The sequence below is a fragment of the Stomoxys calcitrans genome, chromosome 3 (genome assembly GCF_963082655.1).
Source record: "Stomoxys calcitrans chromosome 3, idStoCalc2.1, whole genome shotgun sequence".
In the NCBI taxonomy this organism is placed as follows: Eukaryota; Metazoa; Arthropoda; class Insecta; order Diptera; family Muscidae; genus Stomoxys; species Stomoxys calcitrans.
The window spans coordinates 187,952,646-187,972,458 of record NC_081554.1 but is presented as its reverse complement, the minus strand read 5'-3'; the positions used below and the strand labels follow the sequence as shown (position 1 = coordinate 187,972,458).

Sequence of the window (19,813 nt, the reverse complement as noted above, 5' to 3'; positions counted from 1 at the left end):
AGAAAAGGTTTGCTTCTCAAACTTTTCTATAGAAAAGGTTTGCTTCTCAAACTTTTCTATAGGAATAGTTTGAGAGCCAAGCTCTTCTATCGAAAAGGTTTATTAATGAAACCTTTCTATCGAAAAGGTTTGCTTTTGAAACTTTTCTATTTTCTATAGAAAAGTTTGAGAAGCTAATCCTTTCTATAAAAAAGTTTGAGAAGCCAATATTTTTTATAGAAAAGTTTGAGAAGCCAATCTTTTGTATAATAAAGTTTGAGAAGCCAATCTTTTTTTTTAATAGAAAATTTTGAAAAGCCAATCTTTTTTATAGAACAGTTTGAGAAGCCAATATTTTCTTTAGAAAAGTTTGAGAAACCAATCTTTTCTATAGAAATTTAGTTTGAGAAACAAATTGCAATTTCATTTGTTCAAAATCTTAACTTTCCACTTTCTTTTTGACAAATTTTAACCTGAATGAACTATATGTTTAAATATGACATGCATTAAGTAGAATATGGCCCAAAAAACTCATTCGGAATTCAAATTTCACTAAAAACAAGTGCAAACCACTTTTGCATTTGGCCTCAAATCCAATACTATGCTCAATTGTCCCCGAAATCCTAATGACAATGAATATGGCACACACAGTCTTCTATTAAAAAAAGTAGAATAAACTCAAATCTAGTTGCGAGGATATAAATCTACCAGCATGTCCTAATTTTCTCCCAATCAGTAGGCAAATGTGAGACTCAAAACAAACTCAGCAACATTGTTGTTAACAAGTTGAAAGTCTACTACTCATGCAAGTGCGTTGAAAACTAGTTCCGTTCTATTTTAGAAAATTCTAAGCATGCGTTTGTTGCAACTGCAAAAGGCGCAGGCGCAAGTGTATATGACCAAATACTCCACCATGAAAGACTATAACAAGGTAAGAACTCATTTCTAAATGGGTCATCACCAGCAAACAAAAACTCTTGGCAATGAGTACCAGAACAAACATTTACAAATGATAAAAACGACAACTTTCCTTAGCCATAATATGGCAAGATGTTTATTTCCAGTCACATAAACTGCATTTGAAAAATTGAAACGTAACAATGAGGGCAATGTCAACTGATGCTATTGAATATACAACTGCTTTGCTGAGAATAACCCATAAAACTCATATGGTCAAAGATATGTCCAGTTTAGAAGTTGGCCGTTTAGCGATAGGTAACAAACAAAAATCAACAGAGACTAGTTAAAATAAGACGACAAGTTGCCAACACAAATACATGGTCTTTAAAAGGTTTTTTTTTCATACAAAAAGAAATGAAAGAAGGCAGGGAGTATGATGGTCCAATTTTCTAAAAGAGGCACGGTCAGACAATACGTTTTACGGTTACAGAATTGGCACGTAGCGTGAACTTACAAAACCGAAAAAGAAGAAATTGCCGCCTCATATGGAGTTATAAATACCTCCAAGTTGGAAAATTGGAGCAGAACCTCAAGATAAAAAGAAATGGCGCTCAGCGAGGGGATATCCATAATTCGAATAAAGAAATGGGCGTCCAATGCGAACTTCATCAATAAATCCAAATAAAAAATTTGGGCCTAAAGTTGACTCCTATCAATACCTCAAAATAAAAAAAAAAATTGGCGCCCAACCTGTATACATCAATAACATAAAATGGGGAGACTGACGCACAACGCAGTTTTATCAATACTTGAAAATAAAAAAATTGGCGCCCAACGTGAACTTTTCACTCCAAAAGAATAAATAAAGAAATTTGCGCCTAAAGTTGTCTCTTACCAATATCTAAAAACAAAGAAATACTTGAAGAAAAAAATTGGCGACCAACGTGGACTAATTATTTCCTAAAAAATGATAATGGTGGCCCATGTGGACCAATCAATGCGTGAAAATAAATAAATTGACGCCCAACGTAAAGTACACCAAAGTTCAAAAAAGGAAATGGCGCCCAACGTCGACTAAACTAAAGTTCAAAAAAGGAATTGGCGCCTGATGTGGACTTAGCAATTGGTGAAAAAATGGCGCCCAACGTGGACTAATCAATACATAAACAAAGAAATTGGTCCCAAAGCGGAATGAATAATCAATATGTCAAAATAAAGAAATTGGGGCCCAACGTGAACTTACCAATAATTCTAAATAAAGAAATAGGCGCCCAACGAGAAATATTCAATAATTAAAAATAAAATTGGCCTCCAATGTGGACTTCACAATACCTAAAAATATAGAGATTCCAAAATATAGAGATAATCCATACCTTGAAGTAAAGATATTGGCGCTCAACGTTAGTCCACATCATGTTTTGGGACTAATCTCCAAAACATAAAATTGGCGCCCAACGTGGGCTAACCAATAACTCAAAATATAGAAATTGACCGTGAAAAAATCAATTCGTCAAAATAAATAGGTGCCCAACGTAGACTAATCAATAACTTCAAATAAAGAAAGTGGCGACCAACGTGGACTAAACTAATCTCCAAAACAAGAATTTGGCGACCAACGTGAACTAACTAATATTTCCAAATAATGATATTGGCGCCCAACGTGGACTAAACTAATCTCCAAAACAAGAAATTGGCACCCAACGTGGAACAATCAATACCACAAAATAAAGGTATATACCTCAAAATAAGGAAATTGGCGCCCAACAGGGTCTGATCAGTACCTAAAAGTAAAGAAATTGGTGCCCAGCATGAAATAATCAATACCACAAAATAAAAAATTGACACCCAACGTGGACCAATCAATACCACAAAATAAAGAAATACCACAAAATAAAGAAATTCCTCAAAATAAGGAAATTGGCTCCCAACTTGGGCTTATCAAGAACCAAAAATAAAGAAATTGTCATCCAACATGGACTAATCAGTACTAAAAAATAAAGAAACTGGCACCCAACTTGGATTAATCAATATCTCAAAAAAAGGAATTAGGGCCCAATGTGGGCTCATTGATACCTCAAACTAAAGAAATTGGAGCCCATCTTGCTATAATCAATACAACAAAATAAAAAATTGGCACCCAACGTGGACCAATAAAAAAATTGTAAATGTTGCCCATGAACATTCCATCAAGGAACAGTGGCAAACTTCTCACCTATCAATGAGTGCAGTCCGATTTAAGTTTAAGCTCAATGATAAGGGGCCTTCTTTTTATAGCCGAGTCCGAACGGCGTGCCGCAGTGCGACACCTCTTTGGAGAGAAGTTTTACATGGCATATTACCTCACAAATGTTGCCAGCATTAGGAGGGGAAAGCCACCGCTGAAAATTTTTTTTTTATGATGATCTCGCCAGAATACGAAACCAGGCTTTCAGCGTCATAGGCGGACATGCTTACCTTTGCGCTACGGTGGCCTCCAACGTGAGCCAATCAATACCACAAAATAAAGAAATACAAGAAAATAAGGAAATTGGCGCCCAACATGGACTAATTAATACCTCCAAATGCAGAAATTGGCGCCCAACGTGAAATAATACATGGAATACACAATACCTCACAAAATAAAGAAATACCTCAAAATAAGGAAATTGGCGCCCAACTTGGACTTATCAAAAACCGAAAACAAAGAAATTGGCTCCCAACATTGACCAATCAGTACTAAACAATACCTCAAAATAAAGAAATTGGCGCCCAACTAGGACTTATCAATGATTGAAAATAAAGAAATTAGCGCCCGACGTGAATTTATCAATAATTGAAGAAAAATTGATTAAATTGAAGAAAAGTGGCGCGGTTTAATCAATACCTTAAAATAGAGATAAGGGCGCCCAACGTGAATTATCAATAACTCGAAATAAAGAAATTTGCGCCCAAAAAAACAAAACCCATTAACCTATTTGTCTTTTTGTACATTATGTCGAATCCAATAATTTTTGGTGTTCTAATTTTTTCTTTCTTTTTTTGACCCAGGTGCCAATAGACATTTTCAGCTGACAGATTTAGCGCTAACATTGTGGAACACTGAGTTTTGTTATGCCACTTGCAATTAATGACACCTCACATATCGTTGTATGATTTTCAAATTTGAAGTGGTTCTGTTGCCATAATCACACTACCACACTTTATGACCATTTTTGGGGAGAACGAACGCTATGTGATGTAATGGCTGCCTCTATAGGCCATTTGCTAAAAACGTTTTGCCCAAAATGACGACTATTTGAAAATGTAAATGGATTTTGACACAATTAAATCAGTTTAGAGCTCAACATGCCACACCATTAAAAGAGGCTATGCCACTCAAAAGCTTTCTGCTGGCACACCAACCAATCAACCAACTGTTGAAATGTTTGAATATGTTTTTCTTTGTTTTTGCTTTCAACACTTGGGCTTGATGCGAAAATTGCCAAGATAAACATTAAGTTTATAACCAAAACCAATAAAGGCACGATGATAATAACAAGGTGTGAAAATGATTGTTTTAGTAGCTTAAAAAGTCGTTTCATTCATTTAGAGAATATTTCATAATAAAATTACAATGAGTTGAAAAAAATCTATCTAAATTGGTTATCTATGGCAAATTTCGTCGAAATTTCCTATGAATTTTAAATTTCTCAAAATTCATGATTTTTGGAAAATTTTGTCATAGTTTCAAAATGTTTAGAAATTTTGTCAAAATTTCATATTTATGGGAAATTTTATCAAAAATCTTTATATATGGAAAATTCAGTAAAAATTTTCTAAATGTTACTAAAATTTCATAGCTATGGGAAATTTTGTAAACATTTGTTACCTATGGGAAATTTTGTAAAAATTTGTTACCTATGGGAAATTTTGTAAAAATTTGTTACCTATGGGAAATTTTGTCAAAAATTTCTACCCACGGAAAATTTTGTTAAAATTTATCATATACAGGAAACATTTTGTCAAAATTTGTTTATATGAGGAAATTTTGTTAAAATTTTTCATATACAGGGGAAATTTTGTCAAAATTCCTGATTTTTGGGAAATTTTGTCGTATTTTCTAATGTTTAGAAAATTTTGTAAACATTTCATATCTATGGGAAATTTTGTCAAAAATGTTTATATATGGAAAATTCAGTAAAAATTTCCTATGAAAATTGTGTTAAAATTTCATAGCAATGGAAAAATTTTATCAAATTTCTTAATTATGAAAAATTAAAAAAAAAAAATTTAAAAATTTTTTTACCTATGGGAAATTATGTCAACATTTTTTACCCATGGAAAATTTTCTCAATATTTGTCTATATAGGGGAAATTTTGTCAAAATTCCTGATTTTTGGGAAATTTTGTCGTAGTTTCTAAAGTTTAAAAAATTTTGTCAAAATTTCATATTTATGGGAAATTTTGTCAAAAATGTTTATATATGGAAAATTTTGTCAAAAATGTTTATATATGGAAAATTCATTAAAAATTTCCTATCTATGGAAATGGTGTTTAAATTTCATAGCTATGGGAAATTTTTATCAAATTTCTTAATTATGAGAATTTTTAACAAATTTTCTTATCGATGGGAAATTTTGTATATTTTTTTAACCTATGGGAATGTTGTCAAAATTTGTCATATATAAAGGACATTTTGTCAAAATTATGATTTTTGGGAAATTTGTCATATATAAGGGAAATTTTGATAAAATTTGTTTATATGGGAAATTTTGATAAAATTTGTTTATATGGGAAATTTTGTCAACAAATTTAAAACAATTTTTGGGAAATTTTATCAAATTTTCTTATCTATGGGAAGTTTTGTAATTTTTTTTTTAATAGGGAAAATTTGTCATATATAGGGGAAATTTTGACAAAAATTGTGATTTTTGGGAGATTTGTCGTATCTAGGGGAAATTTTGTCAAAATTTGTTTATATGGGAAAATTTTTACAAAATTTTTTACCTATAGAAAATTTTGTCAAAAGTTTTTACCCATGATTGAACAACAACATTTTGAAATTTTGACAAAATTTCCCACATATAAAAAATGTAGACAAAATTTTTTAAAACTTTTTACCCATGGGAAATTGTGTCAAAATTTGCCATGCATAGAGGAAATTTAAGGGAAATTTTGTCAAAATTTTTTATAAAAAGAAAATTGTGAAAAGTTTCCTATCTATGGAAATTTGTTAAAATTCTATAGCTATGGGAAATTTTTATTAAATTTTTTATTTATGGGAAATTTCATTGAATGTACTTATCTATGGGAAAATTTTAAAAAATTTTTCATTAATAGGGGAAATTTTGCCAAAATTTGTTATATGGGAAATTTTGTCTAAATTTTAGACAAACAAATTTTGACAAAATTGGAAATTTTGGAAAAAAATTTTATCCATGGGAAATTTTGTTAAAATTTTTTACCAATGGGAAATTTTGTTAAAACTTTTTACCTATGGGAATATTTGTTAAAACTTTTTACCCATGGTTAAAATTTGGAAAAAAAATTACCTATGGGAAATTTTGTTAAAATTTTTTACCCATGGGAAATTTTGTTAAAATTTCTTACCCATGGGAAATTTTGTTAAAACTTGTAACCCATGGGAAAATTTGACAACATTTGTCATTAATAGGGGAAATTTTGTCAAAATTTGTTACATGGGAATTTTTTTCCAAATTTTTGAAAAACAAATTTTGACAAAATTAGAAAATTTGGAAAAATTTTTTATCCATGGGAAATTTTGTTAAAATTTTTTACCAATGGGAAATTTTGTTAAAACTTTTTACCCATGGGTAAAATTTGGAAAAAAAAATTTACCTATGGGAAATTTTGTTAACATTTTTTACCCATGGGTGTAGAAGCAGCTTTTATATAAATTACATTGAAGATAATTATATTTTTGATATTATACGTAATGCACTTTAATTTTATTTGAACTTAGATTTTTGCTTGAGTGTAACCAATTTCTCTTTAACGTTAAATATTAAAACACTCTTTTGAGTTTTGATTTATACCATTGATATTTTTACCATTTGTAACATTAACTTATACCATTGATTTATATACCATGGATTTATTCTCTCATTTGCAATTTTACACTCGAATCATTATCACTCACCTAATAGCATTTGTCTCTTTCTTTATTATACGTTTTGTCATATGATCTATAGTGAGTACTCTCACTCTCGTTTGTATAACATGTTTTCTTTTGTTTTGAGTGTATAACAGATTAAGTTTGTCAAACACTTGTAGGCTTAGTCTTAAACTTTGTGAAAAATAAAATTCTTCTTCTAATAGCATTCAACGAAGACAGTTGTCTCATTATTTAAAGCGGAAGAAACTCATAGGAGGACAAGTTAGGACTTTTAAGTCTGACTTGGCCCGTAAAATAAATATAAAATTAAACTGAACATTATCCAGCTAGGACGTTTCGTCTGGTTAGGATTTGTTCATAAAATTCATAATTTAATGAAATATAAAACCACGAGGGTTGGACCCTTAATCTTGCCCTCAAAACTGCTAGGGTTGGACCCTTCATCCTGCCCTTAATATATCCTAGGGTTGGACCCTTCATCCATTCCCTACAATTGGCGCCCAACAAAAACTTAAGGTTCCTGAAAATTAATAAGATTTTTACTATTTCTGTGGTTTCAACGTGGTGCTGACGTCATCAAACATTTGTCCGACCATACTGCTCTGATTATTTTTGGAGTATTGTTGTTGTTGTCCAGCATTGGTTTGGTTTCAGTGCATTATTGCGTTCTTGCTGATACTCAATTGCATTAGTCGTCAAATCCCACCAGTGTTGTTGTTGCAAATCATCACCACGATCATCATTTCTGTTGCTTCTGTAGTTGTTGTTGCATATCTTCAGCATAACCATTATTTCATTTGCTTCTGTTGTTATTGCAATTCATCATCTCAGTCATCGGTTTGACCATTCGTTGTTGTCGTTGCAAAGAAGGCTTGCGTTGTTGCTTTGAATTTGAGTGATATTCCATATAAAGAGAGGTGATATTGCTATAGGCAGCGAGGTTGAAGAAGATTCTCTTAAACAGGGTTCCCCTATTTTGAAAATATATTTTACCCTATATGGCTGTAAGGCGAAGCCCACGTTCAACGTCATCTTTAACTGATACCCTAAACAGTGGATTAGCAATGGAGTTGGACCGCACTCAGAATGTTGCCAAGGCAAATTCAAATACTAGTTCTAGTACAAGTGCAAGTACAAGCGCTAGTACAAAAGGTTCTTCTGGAACCACAAGCGAGGCTTCACGAAATATGGTCTTAAGCGATGCCCAATTCAGAACACTCATAAGTGGTTTAAGCGTCAGACAAGAAGTCAAATCGACATTTAGTAACTGCACAGCTCGTTTTCATGGCAACCGAAATTCGACAAACGTAGAAGATTTTTTAGCTACAATTTTAGTCTATAAAGAAGCCGAAAATATTTCAGACTTTCTGGCACTCACTAGTCTTCCCCTATTATTAGAAGGCTACGCTTCCAGTTGGTGGCAAGGAGTCAAGGATGAAGCGAAGACATTCAATGATGCTGTAGATCTTTTACGAGGAGCCTTTGCACCTCCAAAACCAGATTGGCGAATATTCAGTGAGATTGCGCAAGAAAAACAAAAGTTGTTTGAGACTACAGACAGTTTCATTTGTAGAAAGCGACGACTTTTCGCACAACTATCAGAAAAACTTTCAGAAAATACTATGCTTAACATGATATTTAGCCAGCTTAGTTTGAAAATCCGAGAAAGAATTCAAAGAGAAAGCGTAACATCTTTTCATGATCTCCTATGTAAGGCAAGGGAAATTGAAATGCTTGTTGCTGAGAATAGGCAAGATAAGGTGGAAGAAAAGTCAAAGCCAGCCGAAAATCAGGGAAAATCTGTCCTAAGATGCACTTTCTGCAGAAAACGAAACCATTTGGCAGAAAATTGTTTCAAGAAAATTGAAGCAGAAAAGCACAAAAATGCTAAGGAAAGGCCAGAAACAAATTTGAACTGTTACGGATGTGGAGCAGCAGGATACTACCGCTCAAATTGCCCATTCTGTAATAAAACAAATTCGAATACTGATCCAAGAGATGGTCACCTTGATTTTAATTCCATGCATTCTACAGTAGTGGGACGTAACGTCCCAGTGGTGGACATAAATGTAAATGGTTTACAGGGAGAGGCATATTTTGACACCGCAGCTCGAACTAGCGTTGCTGGTTACCATCTTTATCAAAAGCTAATTCAAAAAGAGGTACCATTCCAAAAAGTATGCGCTGAGATTATACTGGCAGATGGTATTGCTAGAAATGAGACCGTATACTCTACAGTAGTGGATATTATAATTGGAAAACGCTTTAAGAAAATACGTTTCATTTGTTTGCCCAAGGCTATAGGAAACAGAACCCTACTAGGAATAGATTTCCTTGAAGAAAATAATATTGTTCTGGACCTAGCCCAACGTATATGGCATTTTAAAGATGATCCGTCAACAAATTTTAGCTTCAAACTTCATCAACCTGGTATACTAAATAGTATTTCTTCGATTAAAAAGGTGAATGAGACACCAGACGATGTAAAAGACTTTTTGTCCTGGTTCGAGAATGGCAATAATGATTACTCGCCAAAAAGTATAAACAAAATCTTTAAAGACTCAGTTTCAGAAAATACCGAAATCCAATCTGTTTCAAGTCTTTTTCCACCTCCAAAGAAAGTAAAATACGATGAGTATTGCGATGAAATATTCACACCAATTGAATTAAATTCAATTGATATAAAGCTCCGTCGAAGTGAAGGTCCACATTTGACCGAAAAAGAAAGAAAATCACTTGAAGAATTACTGGTAGCTGAAAAGGAAATATTTGAGGACATTGATATTCCAGCACCTCATGTAGAACACTATATAAAAACAGGATCACATGAACCCATAGCTAACGCCCCATACAGGATTTCGCCAAAAATGAAAACTGTTTTAAAAGCTGAGCTAGATAAAATGTTGGAAAAAGGCATCATACAAGAAGAAGAATCTCCATGGGCATTCCCAGTTGTTCTGATTCCTAAAAAAGATGGTTCAATTAGACTATGCGTTGACTATCGTCGCCTAAATGCGATAACTACTGCAGATACATATCCTTTACCAAGGATCGATGATCTTTTACACTCAGCGAAAACCACGCCATTCATGTCGACCTTAGACTTGCGTTCCGGTTACTGGCAGATAAAAGTTGCGGAAAAGGATAGAAAGAAGACTGCCTTCACAACACCGTTTGGTATATATGTGTTTAATAGAATGCCTTTTGGCTTAAAAAATGCCCCAGCTACGTTCCAACGTCTTATTGATAAGTTTCGCAATGGCCTACCGAATATATTAATCCTGGCGTATTTGGATGACATCATTATTTGTTCAAAAGATTTGGGTTCACATATATCCGATTTAAAACAAATATTTGAACGACTTAAAATGTTCGGATTTCATCGCAACCGAGAAAAATGTTTCTTTTGCAAGCCAGTCATCAAATACCTTGGGCATATTCTTACTACCAAAGGACTCAAACCCGATCCAGAAAAGACAAAAGCTATAATGGAAAGGCCTAAACCAAGAAATCCAAAAGAAGTTTTGTCATTTTTACAAACGTGCTCATGGTACAGGCGTTTCATTCCTTCTTTTGCCAACGTTTCTAAACCTTTATCAGATTTAATCAAGAAAAACGCTATTTGGCGATGGTCAGAAAGAGAGCAGTCAGCTTTTGATACCATGAAAAACCTTCTGTCCTCTCCACCGATTTTAAAACAAGTTGACGAAAATTTGCCATTCATATTGAAAACTGATGCAAGCAACTATGCTTTGGGGGCTGTTTTAGTCCAGGGGGAGAAGGAGGAAGAGCATATAATCGAATATGCGAGTCGATTATTATTGGTAGCCGAGAAAAACTACTCTACGACAGAAAGAGAAACCTTGGCGGTAGTATGGGCAGTTCAAAAATTTAGGGGTTATATCGAAGGTTCTGAAGTTTTGGTGCTCACTGATCATCAGCCCTTAAAATGGCTATTTAGCCTAAAAAGCCCAACAGGTCGTCTAGCAAGATGGGCTCTACAACTCCAGACATTTAACATTCGATTTGAATATACCCCTGGTCGCCAAAATATTGTGGCAGACACCCTTTCAAGACCACCTTGCTTGCTGGAGAGCCACAATGAGCTAAAGTGCGAATGTATGGCCATTGAAATCGATTTTCCACACAAAGGAGCTGAAGACTTCAGAGAGGCACAAATAAAAGACCCAGCATTGAAAGCCATAATTGATTCATTCGAAAATGATGACGAAAATGTGTCTAAATACACAGGCAGAGGTTATATCATGTTAGATGGTGTTCTATATAGATTTTGCTCTGAGGAAGAATCAGAAAATGGACAATTGGTAGTTCCTGAGTCAATGCGTAGCATGATTCTTTATAACTTTCATGACGTCTCTACCGCTGGTCACTATGGAATCGATAGAACAATCAGTCGAATATCGCCACATTATTATTGGCCAGGTATGAGAAAACAGATCACAAACTATGTCAGATGCTGCATTGAGTGTCAACGCTATAAGCCCTCAAACTTAAAACCTGCTGGTCTTCTGAAAACTGTTAGCAGCAATCAGAGATTCGAAATAATAGCAATTGATTTGTTTGGACCACTGCCACGCACCCCACAAGGCCACCAGTGGATATTGATTGTAGAGGATTTATGTAGCCGTTGGACTGAGTTATTTCCTTTAAAAACTGCTTCAGCTGAGAACTGTGCATTAATTTTATTAAACGAAGTCTTTTTGCGATATGGAATTCCAAGAAGAGTCCATTCAGATAATGGCACACAATTTATTTCGAGCGTAATGCAAAAACTCACTTACTGCTTAGGCATGGTGCAGTCATTTACACCGGTGTATCATCCGGAAGCCAACCCGGTGGAACGGAAGAACCGTGACTTAAAAGTGCAGCTGTCAATCTACGTTGGTCAAGATCATACCACCTGGGATGTTAATTTGCCATCCATAAGATTTGCCATGAATACTGCGAAATGTGCATCCACTGGATATACTGCCGCATATTTGACATTTGGGCGTGAATTGAGGACACCGATGCAAGTTCAAACAGATCTAAAAGCTATAGTAAAAGCAGAAAATTTCGTACCTCAAATAACACCTCACCTTCTTCGACTTGCTGATAGCCTTTCCCTTGCAATGGAGTGCCAAGAAAAGATGCAAGACAGAAACAAACTATATGCAGATTTGAAACGCAGACCGCAGCAAAACTTTGAAATTGGTGACAGAGTGCTTATTTCAACGCACATTCTTAGTAAGAAAGATAATAATCTCACTTCAAAACTGGTACCTCGGCGTGATGGACCATATATAATATTGAACAAAAAGGGAACCTCGTGTTACACTGTAGCTTCAATGGATCAACCCAGTGTTCCAATAGCAACTTATCACTCATCAGACCTAACCTTATATGAAGGAAATACTGATAAACCTCTTTATAAACTCAAACGTAGAGGTCGGCCTAGGAAAGCCTCTTCAACAGACAACACAGAGCAATTTGAAAATGCAACTGCGACGAACAAGAATGCAACTACTACAAAGCCGATACTCAAGCCTAAAAACGTTACACCCAATGACACAACACACATAATGCAACAACCCATCGAAAATATACCACCTTCAACAAATGCCACAGAAGGTAATACTACAATGAACAGAAGGTCCTACCGCAACCGACGACAGCCACACAGATACGGGAATGTCCTGCCACATCATCGGGACGATTTCTGAGGCAGAGGGGGAGCATGTAGAAGCAGCTTTTATATAAATTACATTGAAGATAATTATATTTTTGATATTATACGTAATGCACTTTAATTTTATTTGAACTTAGATTTTTGCTTGAGTGTAACCAATTTCTCTTTAACGTTAAATATTAAAACACTCTTTTGAGTTTTGATTTATACCATTGATATTTTTACCATTTGTAACATTAACTTATACCATTGATTTATATACCATGGATTTATTCTCTCATTTGCAATTTTACACTCGAATCATTATCACTCACCTAATAGCATTTGTCTCTTTCTTTATTATACGTTTTGTCATATGATCTATAGTGAGTACTCTCACTCTCGTTTGTATAACATGTTTTCTTTTGTTTTGAGTGTATAACAGATTAAGTTTGTCAAACACTTGTAGGCTTAGTCTTAAACTTTGTGAAAAATAAAATTCTTCTTCTAATAGCATTCAACGAAGACAGTTGTCTCATTATTTAAAGCGGAAGAAACTCATAGGAGGACAAGTTAGGACTTTTAAGTCTGACTTGGCCCGTAAAATAAATATAAAATTAAACTGAACATTATCCAGCTAGGACGTTTCGTCTGGTTAGGATTTGTTCATAAAATTCATAATTTAATGAAATATAAAACCACGAGGGTTGGACCCTTAATCTTGCCCTCAAAACTACATGGGAAATTTTGTTCAAATTTTTTACCTATGGGAAATTTTGTTAAAACTTGTAACCCATGGGAAAATTTGACAAAATTTGTCATTAATAGGGGAAATTTTGTCAAAATTTTTTACATAAGAAATTTTTTCCAATTTTTTGACAAACAAATTTTGACAAAATTGGAAAATTTGGAAAAATTTTTTATCGATGGGAAATTTTGTTAAAATTTTTTACCAATGGGAAATTTTGTTAAAACTTTTTACCCATGGGAAAATTTGTCAAAATTTGTTAAAACTTTTTACCCATGGGTAAAATTTGGAAAAAAATTTACCTATGGGAAATTTTGTTAAAATTTTTTACCTATGGGAAATTTTGTTAAAACTTGTTACCCATTGGAAATTTTGTCAAAATTTGTTTATATGGGAAATTTTGTCAAAATTTGTTCATATGGGATATGTGGTCAAAAATTTGGAAAACATTTTTATATATGGGAAATTTTTAAAAAATTTTTTATATATAGGGGAAATTTTGTCAAAATTTTAAACCTATGGGAAATTTTGTCGAAATTTGTCATATATAGGGGAAATTGTGTCAAAAATTTTTATATATAAATAGAAAATTCTGAATAAATTTCCTATCTATGGAAATTTTGTTAAAATTCATAGTTATAGGAAATTTTTATCAGATTTTCTCATATATGGGAAAATTTTTACCCATGGGAAATTTTGTTAAAACTTTTTACCCATGGAAATTTTGTCAAAATTTTTCATATACAGGGGAAATTTTGTCAAAAATTTTTATACATGGGAAATATTTTTACCTATGGGATATTTTGTCAAATTTTTTATATGGATTTGTCAAAATTTGTTTATATGGGAAATTTTGTCAAAATTTGTTTATATGGGAAATTTTGTCAAAATTTGTTTATAAGGGAAATTTTGTCAAAATTTGTTTATATGGGAAATTTAGTCCAAATTTGTTTATATGGGAAATTTTGTCAAAATATTTTTTTATGGGAAATTTTGTCAAAAATTTTTTTATGGAAAATTTTGTCAAAAATTTTTACCCATGGGAAATTTAGTTAAAAATTCAAATCTTGTAAAAATTTTATAGATGTGGGAAATTTGGTCAAAATTTCTTATATATTAGAATTTTTAGAAATTTTTTGGCTATGGGACATTTTGTAAAATTTTTTCTTCATAGGAAATTTTGTCAACATTTTGAATCACTTACTTAATGGTTAGGGTATTGTTTCAATTTATTTCCGATATTTCGGTTGAGTTACATTCGAAATTCTGCCCTTCGTCTCCATTATGTAAGTCATAAATATACCAAAATGTTAACTATACGCCAATAAATCGAACATTTTGTTAAAATTTCTTACCTATGAGAAATTTTGTCAACATTTTTTATCTATTGGATATGTTGTCGAAATTCTTTTTCTACCAGAAATTTTTTGATGAGGGAAATTTTCAATTTTTTTAGGAAATTTTTGACAATAATTCCATTTTTAAGAATTTTTGATTACATTTAATTTCAAAATTTCATTTCCATAAAATTTTGCCATCACCTTTGCTAAAATACCACTAAGCTCATCTCACTTCACGTTAAATCCAAAGACACCTACAAACTCATAACAAAATAATACAACAAATAATTTAAGGACAGAAAAGAGATACCAGTCGAGAATACGATAACAAATGACAACTTATTGCCAATTAAATTTCATTATTATGCCAAGCGAAGAAAATTGAAACCGCAATTGTATGTAGCACCATAACATAAAAAAGCCCAACTCTCAAACAGCCCTCATAAGAATAAAACAAATTTTTTGGTCTCACTCCCATAAGGTGCGGCAGCAAAGATGATATGGCAACGAAAACAAAAAAAAAACGAAAAAATTGCAAAGTAATTTGAGCAAAAATCACATTTGAACAGCAATAAGTTGAGGAGTTTAATACCAAGGTAATAATTATCCATAAATCATTAAAATTTACCTACCTTTATGTAGCTGTGGTGCTCGTCCGTCCCATTATGACATAAATTGTAAACGTGATGGTATTTTGGTGATTAGTTTAAAAGAAACCGACAATTTCCTGAAATAAGAGAAGAAGAAGAAGAAAATAAATAAAAATTCATGTATGGCATATTAGGTATGTATGAGTAACACTCATTGCTTGAAGAATTAGAATAAAAAATATAGTATACTTTTGGGCTGGGTGTTAAATTAGAAATCACGGCATACCATTAGACAGCAGGTAGGTCAATCAACGAAATGACTCATACATGTGGGAAAATAAAAGAAACTTAACGGAAAATTACAAGTAATAACTACGAGGTTACTTCCCCACATTTTTTATATATAAAATTTTAGTAAATTTTCTTAACACAAAAAATTTTTAAAAATATTCTAGAAAAAAATAAGCTTTCCAAAATGTATGGCAACAAATTGCCTTCACTTTTAATTGCTAAGAAATTTCACCAGACAAATTTCTCTTTGGAAATATAAAATGAAAATTGAAGCATACCACTAGGCGAATGTTCTCATCAAAAACAAAATGATTCATGCTTTTGGGAGAAGATATGAAAAACTATGGATAATGGAAAATTCCTAGAAAAATTTACAACAACTGGGAAAACACTTTTAGGACGATGAAAGGACATGATTCACTAGAAATGAATCATGAAGAAGTTAAGATAATTAGAAGAAGCAAGAGTGCACTCAAATAGATATTCCAGAAAACATTTTTTAAAATTAAAAAAAAAAACAAAATATTTTTCAAAATAAAAAAAATATTTTTTTAAAATAAAAAATATTTTTTAATGAAAAAAAAAAAAATACTTTAAAAGTTAAAAATATTACAAAGTTAAAAAAGTTTAGATGAATTTAAGATGCGGATATGCACTCACATCAATATTCAAAAAGAAAGCATTTTTTAAAACTAAAAAAAAACTATATATTTTTTTAAATAAAAAAATACTTATAAAAATAAAAAAAAATATTTTAAGGATGAAAAAAAAAATCAAAAATAATTAACAATTTTTTGGCATATAGAAAATACGTTAAAATTTAAAAATCTTAGGTCCTACAATAAACAAGTAAAAGCGTGCTAAGTTCGGCCGGGCCGAATCTTATATACCTCCCCAATGGATCGCATTTGTCGAGTTCTTTTCCCGGCATATCTTCTTAGGCAAAAAAAAAAAAGGATATATTAGAGCAAGACCTGGAGACCTGTGTAAAATGTCAGGCAATTCGAATAAGAATAGCGCTCTTTGTGAGCTCAAAAAGTAAAATAGAGAGATCAATTTATATGGGAGCAGTATCGGGCTATGGACCGATTCAGACCATAATAAACACGAATGTTGATGGTCATGAAAGAATCCGTCGTACAAAATTTCGGGCAAATCGGATAATAATTGCGACCTCTAGAGGCTCAAGAAGTCAAGATCCCAGATCGGTTTATATGGCAGCTATATCAGGTTATGAACCGACTTGTACTTTATTTGACACAGTTGTTGAAAGTAACAATAAAAAACGTCTTGCGAAATTTCAGCCAAATCGGATAGGAATTGCGCCCTCTAGAAGCTCAAGAAGTGAAGTCCCCAGATCTGATTATATGACAGCTATATCAGGTTATGAACCGATTTGAACCATATTTAGCACAGTTGTTGGATATCATAACAAAATACTACATTCCAAAATTCATTCAAATTGGATAAGAATTGCGCCCTCTAGAGGCTCAAGAAGTCAAGACCCAAGATCGGTTTATATGACAGCTATATTAGGTTATGGACCGATTTGAACCATACTTGGCACAGTTGTTGGAAATAATAACGAAACACGTCGTGCAAAATTTCATTCCAATCGGATAAGAATTGCGCTCTATAGAGGCTCAAGAAGTCAAGACCCAAGATCGGTGTATATGGCAGCTATATCAGGTTATGAACCGATTTGAACCATACTCGGCACAGTTGTTGGATATCATAATAAAACACGTCGTGCAAAATTTCATCCCAATCGGATAAGAATTGCGCACTCTAGAGGCTCAAGAAGTCAAGTACCAAGATCGGTTTATATGGTAGCTATATCAGGTTATAAACCGATTTGAACCATACTTGGCACAGTTGTTGGATATCAAAACAAAACACGTTGTGCAAAATTTCATTCCAATCGGATAAGAATTGCGCACTCTAGAGGCTCAAGAAATCAAGACCCAAGATCGGTTTATATGGCAGCTATATCAAAACATGGAACGATATGGCCCATTTACAATACGAACCGACCTACACTAATAAGAAGTATTTGTGCAAAATTTCAAGCGGCTAGCTTTACTCCTTCGGAAGTTAGCGTGCTTTCGACAGACAGACGGACGGACGGACCGACAGACGGACGGACATGGCTAGATCGACATAAAATTTCACGACGATCAAGAATATATATACTTTATGGGGTCTCAGACGAATATTTCGAGTAGTTACAATCAGAATGACGAAATTAGTATACCCCCCATCTTATGGTGGAGGGTATAAAAAGATATATTTAGTCATTTTTTAATCCTTAAGATCCCTAAAAAGGATTCTTGAAACTTCCTTTAACTTCACCGTTTCTTAATATTTAACCGTACCCTTTGTTTATTTTCATAATTGTTTAATGTTTTTAACACCTTTCCTTACTCATTCCCTTGTCGACCTCTCCTCAGTTGCGTGTTAATTTGTTTATTTTCCTTTTAAGATTTCATTTCTCAATGGTTCTTTTGTTACTTTGTGTCTATTCATCTTTCATTGATTATTTTGGTTGGCTTTTCAGGTTGGCCAAGTGTTTGTATTGGTGGTCTTTGTCGATTTTATCCATATTGGGAAGACGACCATTTGGATATTCTTGCATTGAATTTAACAATAACCGAGAAGCACTTAAACGCAACACAAAAGAAGGCAAACACAAAACCCAAACAAGTTCAAGTGCAACATTGATAAGCAATGCCGACAGCAGCAACGGCAACATCAACAACAACAACAAAGCAAAGAAAAGAAAAACCAACAATCAAAACAGTCAATCAGCCAAGTCAAAACAGTTTGTCTGTCCGTTTATCCTGTCTGTCCAATATGCAAACAGTAGACGTCATTTCTAGAGTCCACCTTTGTTGGCCTTTTTGAGCTTTTGTTTCCCCGCATGCCATATTTTGAATAGGAAATGGCAACATTACCATAAGAAGCCAGAATATAGAAAAGTCAATATTTGAGAAATTCTTAAAACATTTTTCAATGAAAACCGTTAGGTTTTATTGAGGAAAAAGTCAAGAAAAAGATAGCAACTAACAGTACTTCCTATACAAAAGATATTTTGATACAATTTTCCACAGATAAGAAAATTTCCCATAGTTAGAAAATTTTGACGAAGCCTCCATAAACACGAAATTGTTAAAAGAAAACTCTATAATCATTATAGATTTTTCATAAATAAAAATATATGTCAAAATTGTCCTTTTATAAGAAATATTGAAAAAATGTTGCATATTTAAGAAATTTTTTCAAATGTTATTTTATAGATTTCAAAGATTTTGTGCAATCATATATAATTGATAATTAGATATTGTCGACATCTTAATATAATCGATAACTTATATTACCGATAAATTAAATTTTTAGATTCAGTTTTTCCCAAACATTCCATAAAAGAACAAATTAGAGGGAAACTATGTTCTCACAATATCAATTGAGTGCTTTCAAATTTAAGCCCAATGATAAGGGGACCTCCTTTTTTTTGCGGTGTCGGAACTGCGTGCCACTGAAAAGTGACCCCTGTTGGTTGAGAAGTTGTACATGGCTGAATTACTCACAAATGTCCCCAGCATTTAATGAGGGGATAACCATTCCTTAAAAAGTAAAGTTTTAATGTGTTCTCGCCGGCAGGATTTGAACCCCGGCGTTAAGGCACAATAGGTGGGCATGCTAAACTATGCATCACAGTGGCTCCCATGTATTATCAATAATTTAATATTACCCATTATCTAATATTATCCATAATTTAAAATTATCGATAGTTTATTATTATCGATAATTCATTTTTATCGATAATTTTATTCTTCGATAACTTAGTATTATGAATAATTTAATATTATCGACAGTTTAATTCGAAAAGCTATATGCTAGTACTATAGATAGTGTAAATCCTAATATTATCGATAGTTTTAATATTATCGATGGATTAATATTGTCGATGATGTTAATATTATCGATAATGTTTTTTATCGATAATTTTTACTATGGATAATGTAATATCGACAGCTTAATATTATCGATAACTTTACATTATCGATAATTTATGTTATCGATTTAAACCCGGGCGTTTGGGCACAATAGGCGGTGGCTCCCGTGTATTATCAATAATTTAATATTATCCATTATCTAATATTATCCATAATTTAAATTTATCGATAGTTTAATAATATCGAT

General features: G+C 32.8%; 1 protein-coding gene across 1 annotated transcript in view; it reads right to left on the bottom strand.

Annotated features, from left to right (window-relative positions):
• LOC106081385 (GTPase-activating protein CdGAPr) overlaps window positions 1-19,813 on the bottom strand; it is a 216,471-nt gene that overhangs the window by 95,908 nt on the left and 100,750 nt on the right. The window contains exon 4 of the mRNA XM_059364676.1: window positions 15,362-15,456. The gene's annotated coding sequence lies outside the window, so the exon portion shown is untranslated. The remainder of the gene's footprint in view (window positions 1-15,361; window positions 15,457-19,813) is intronic.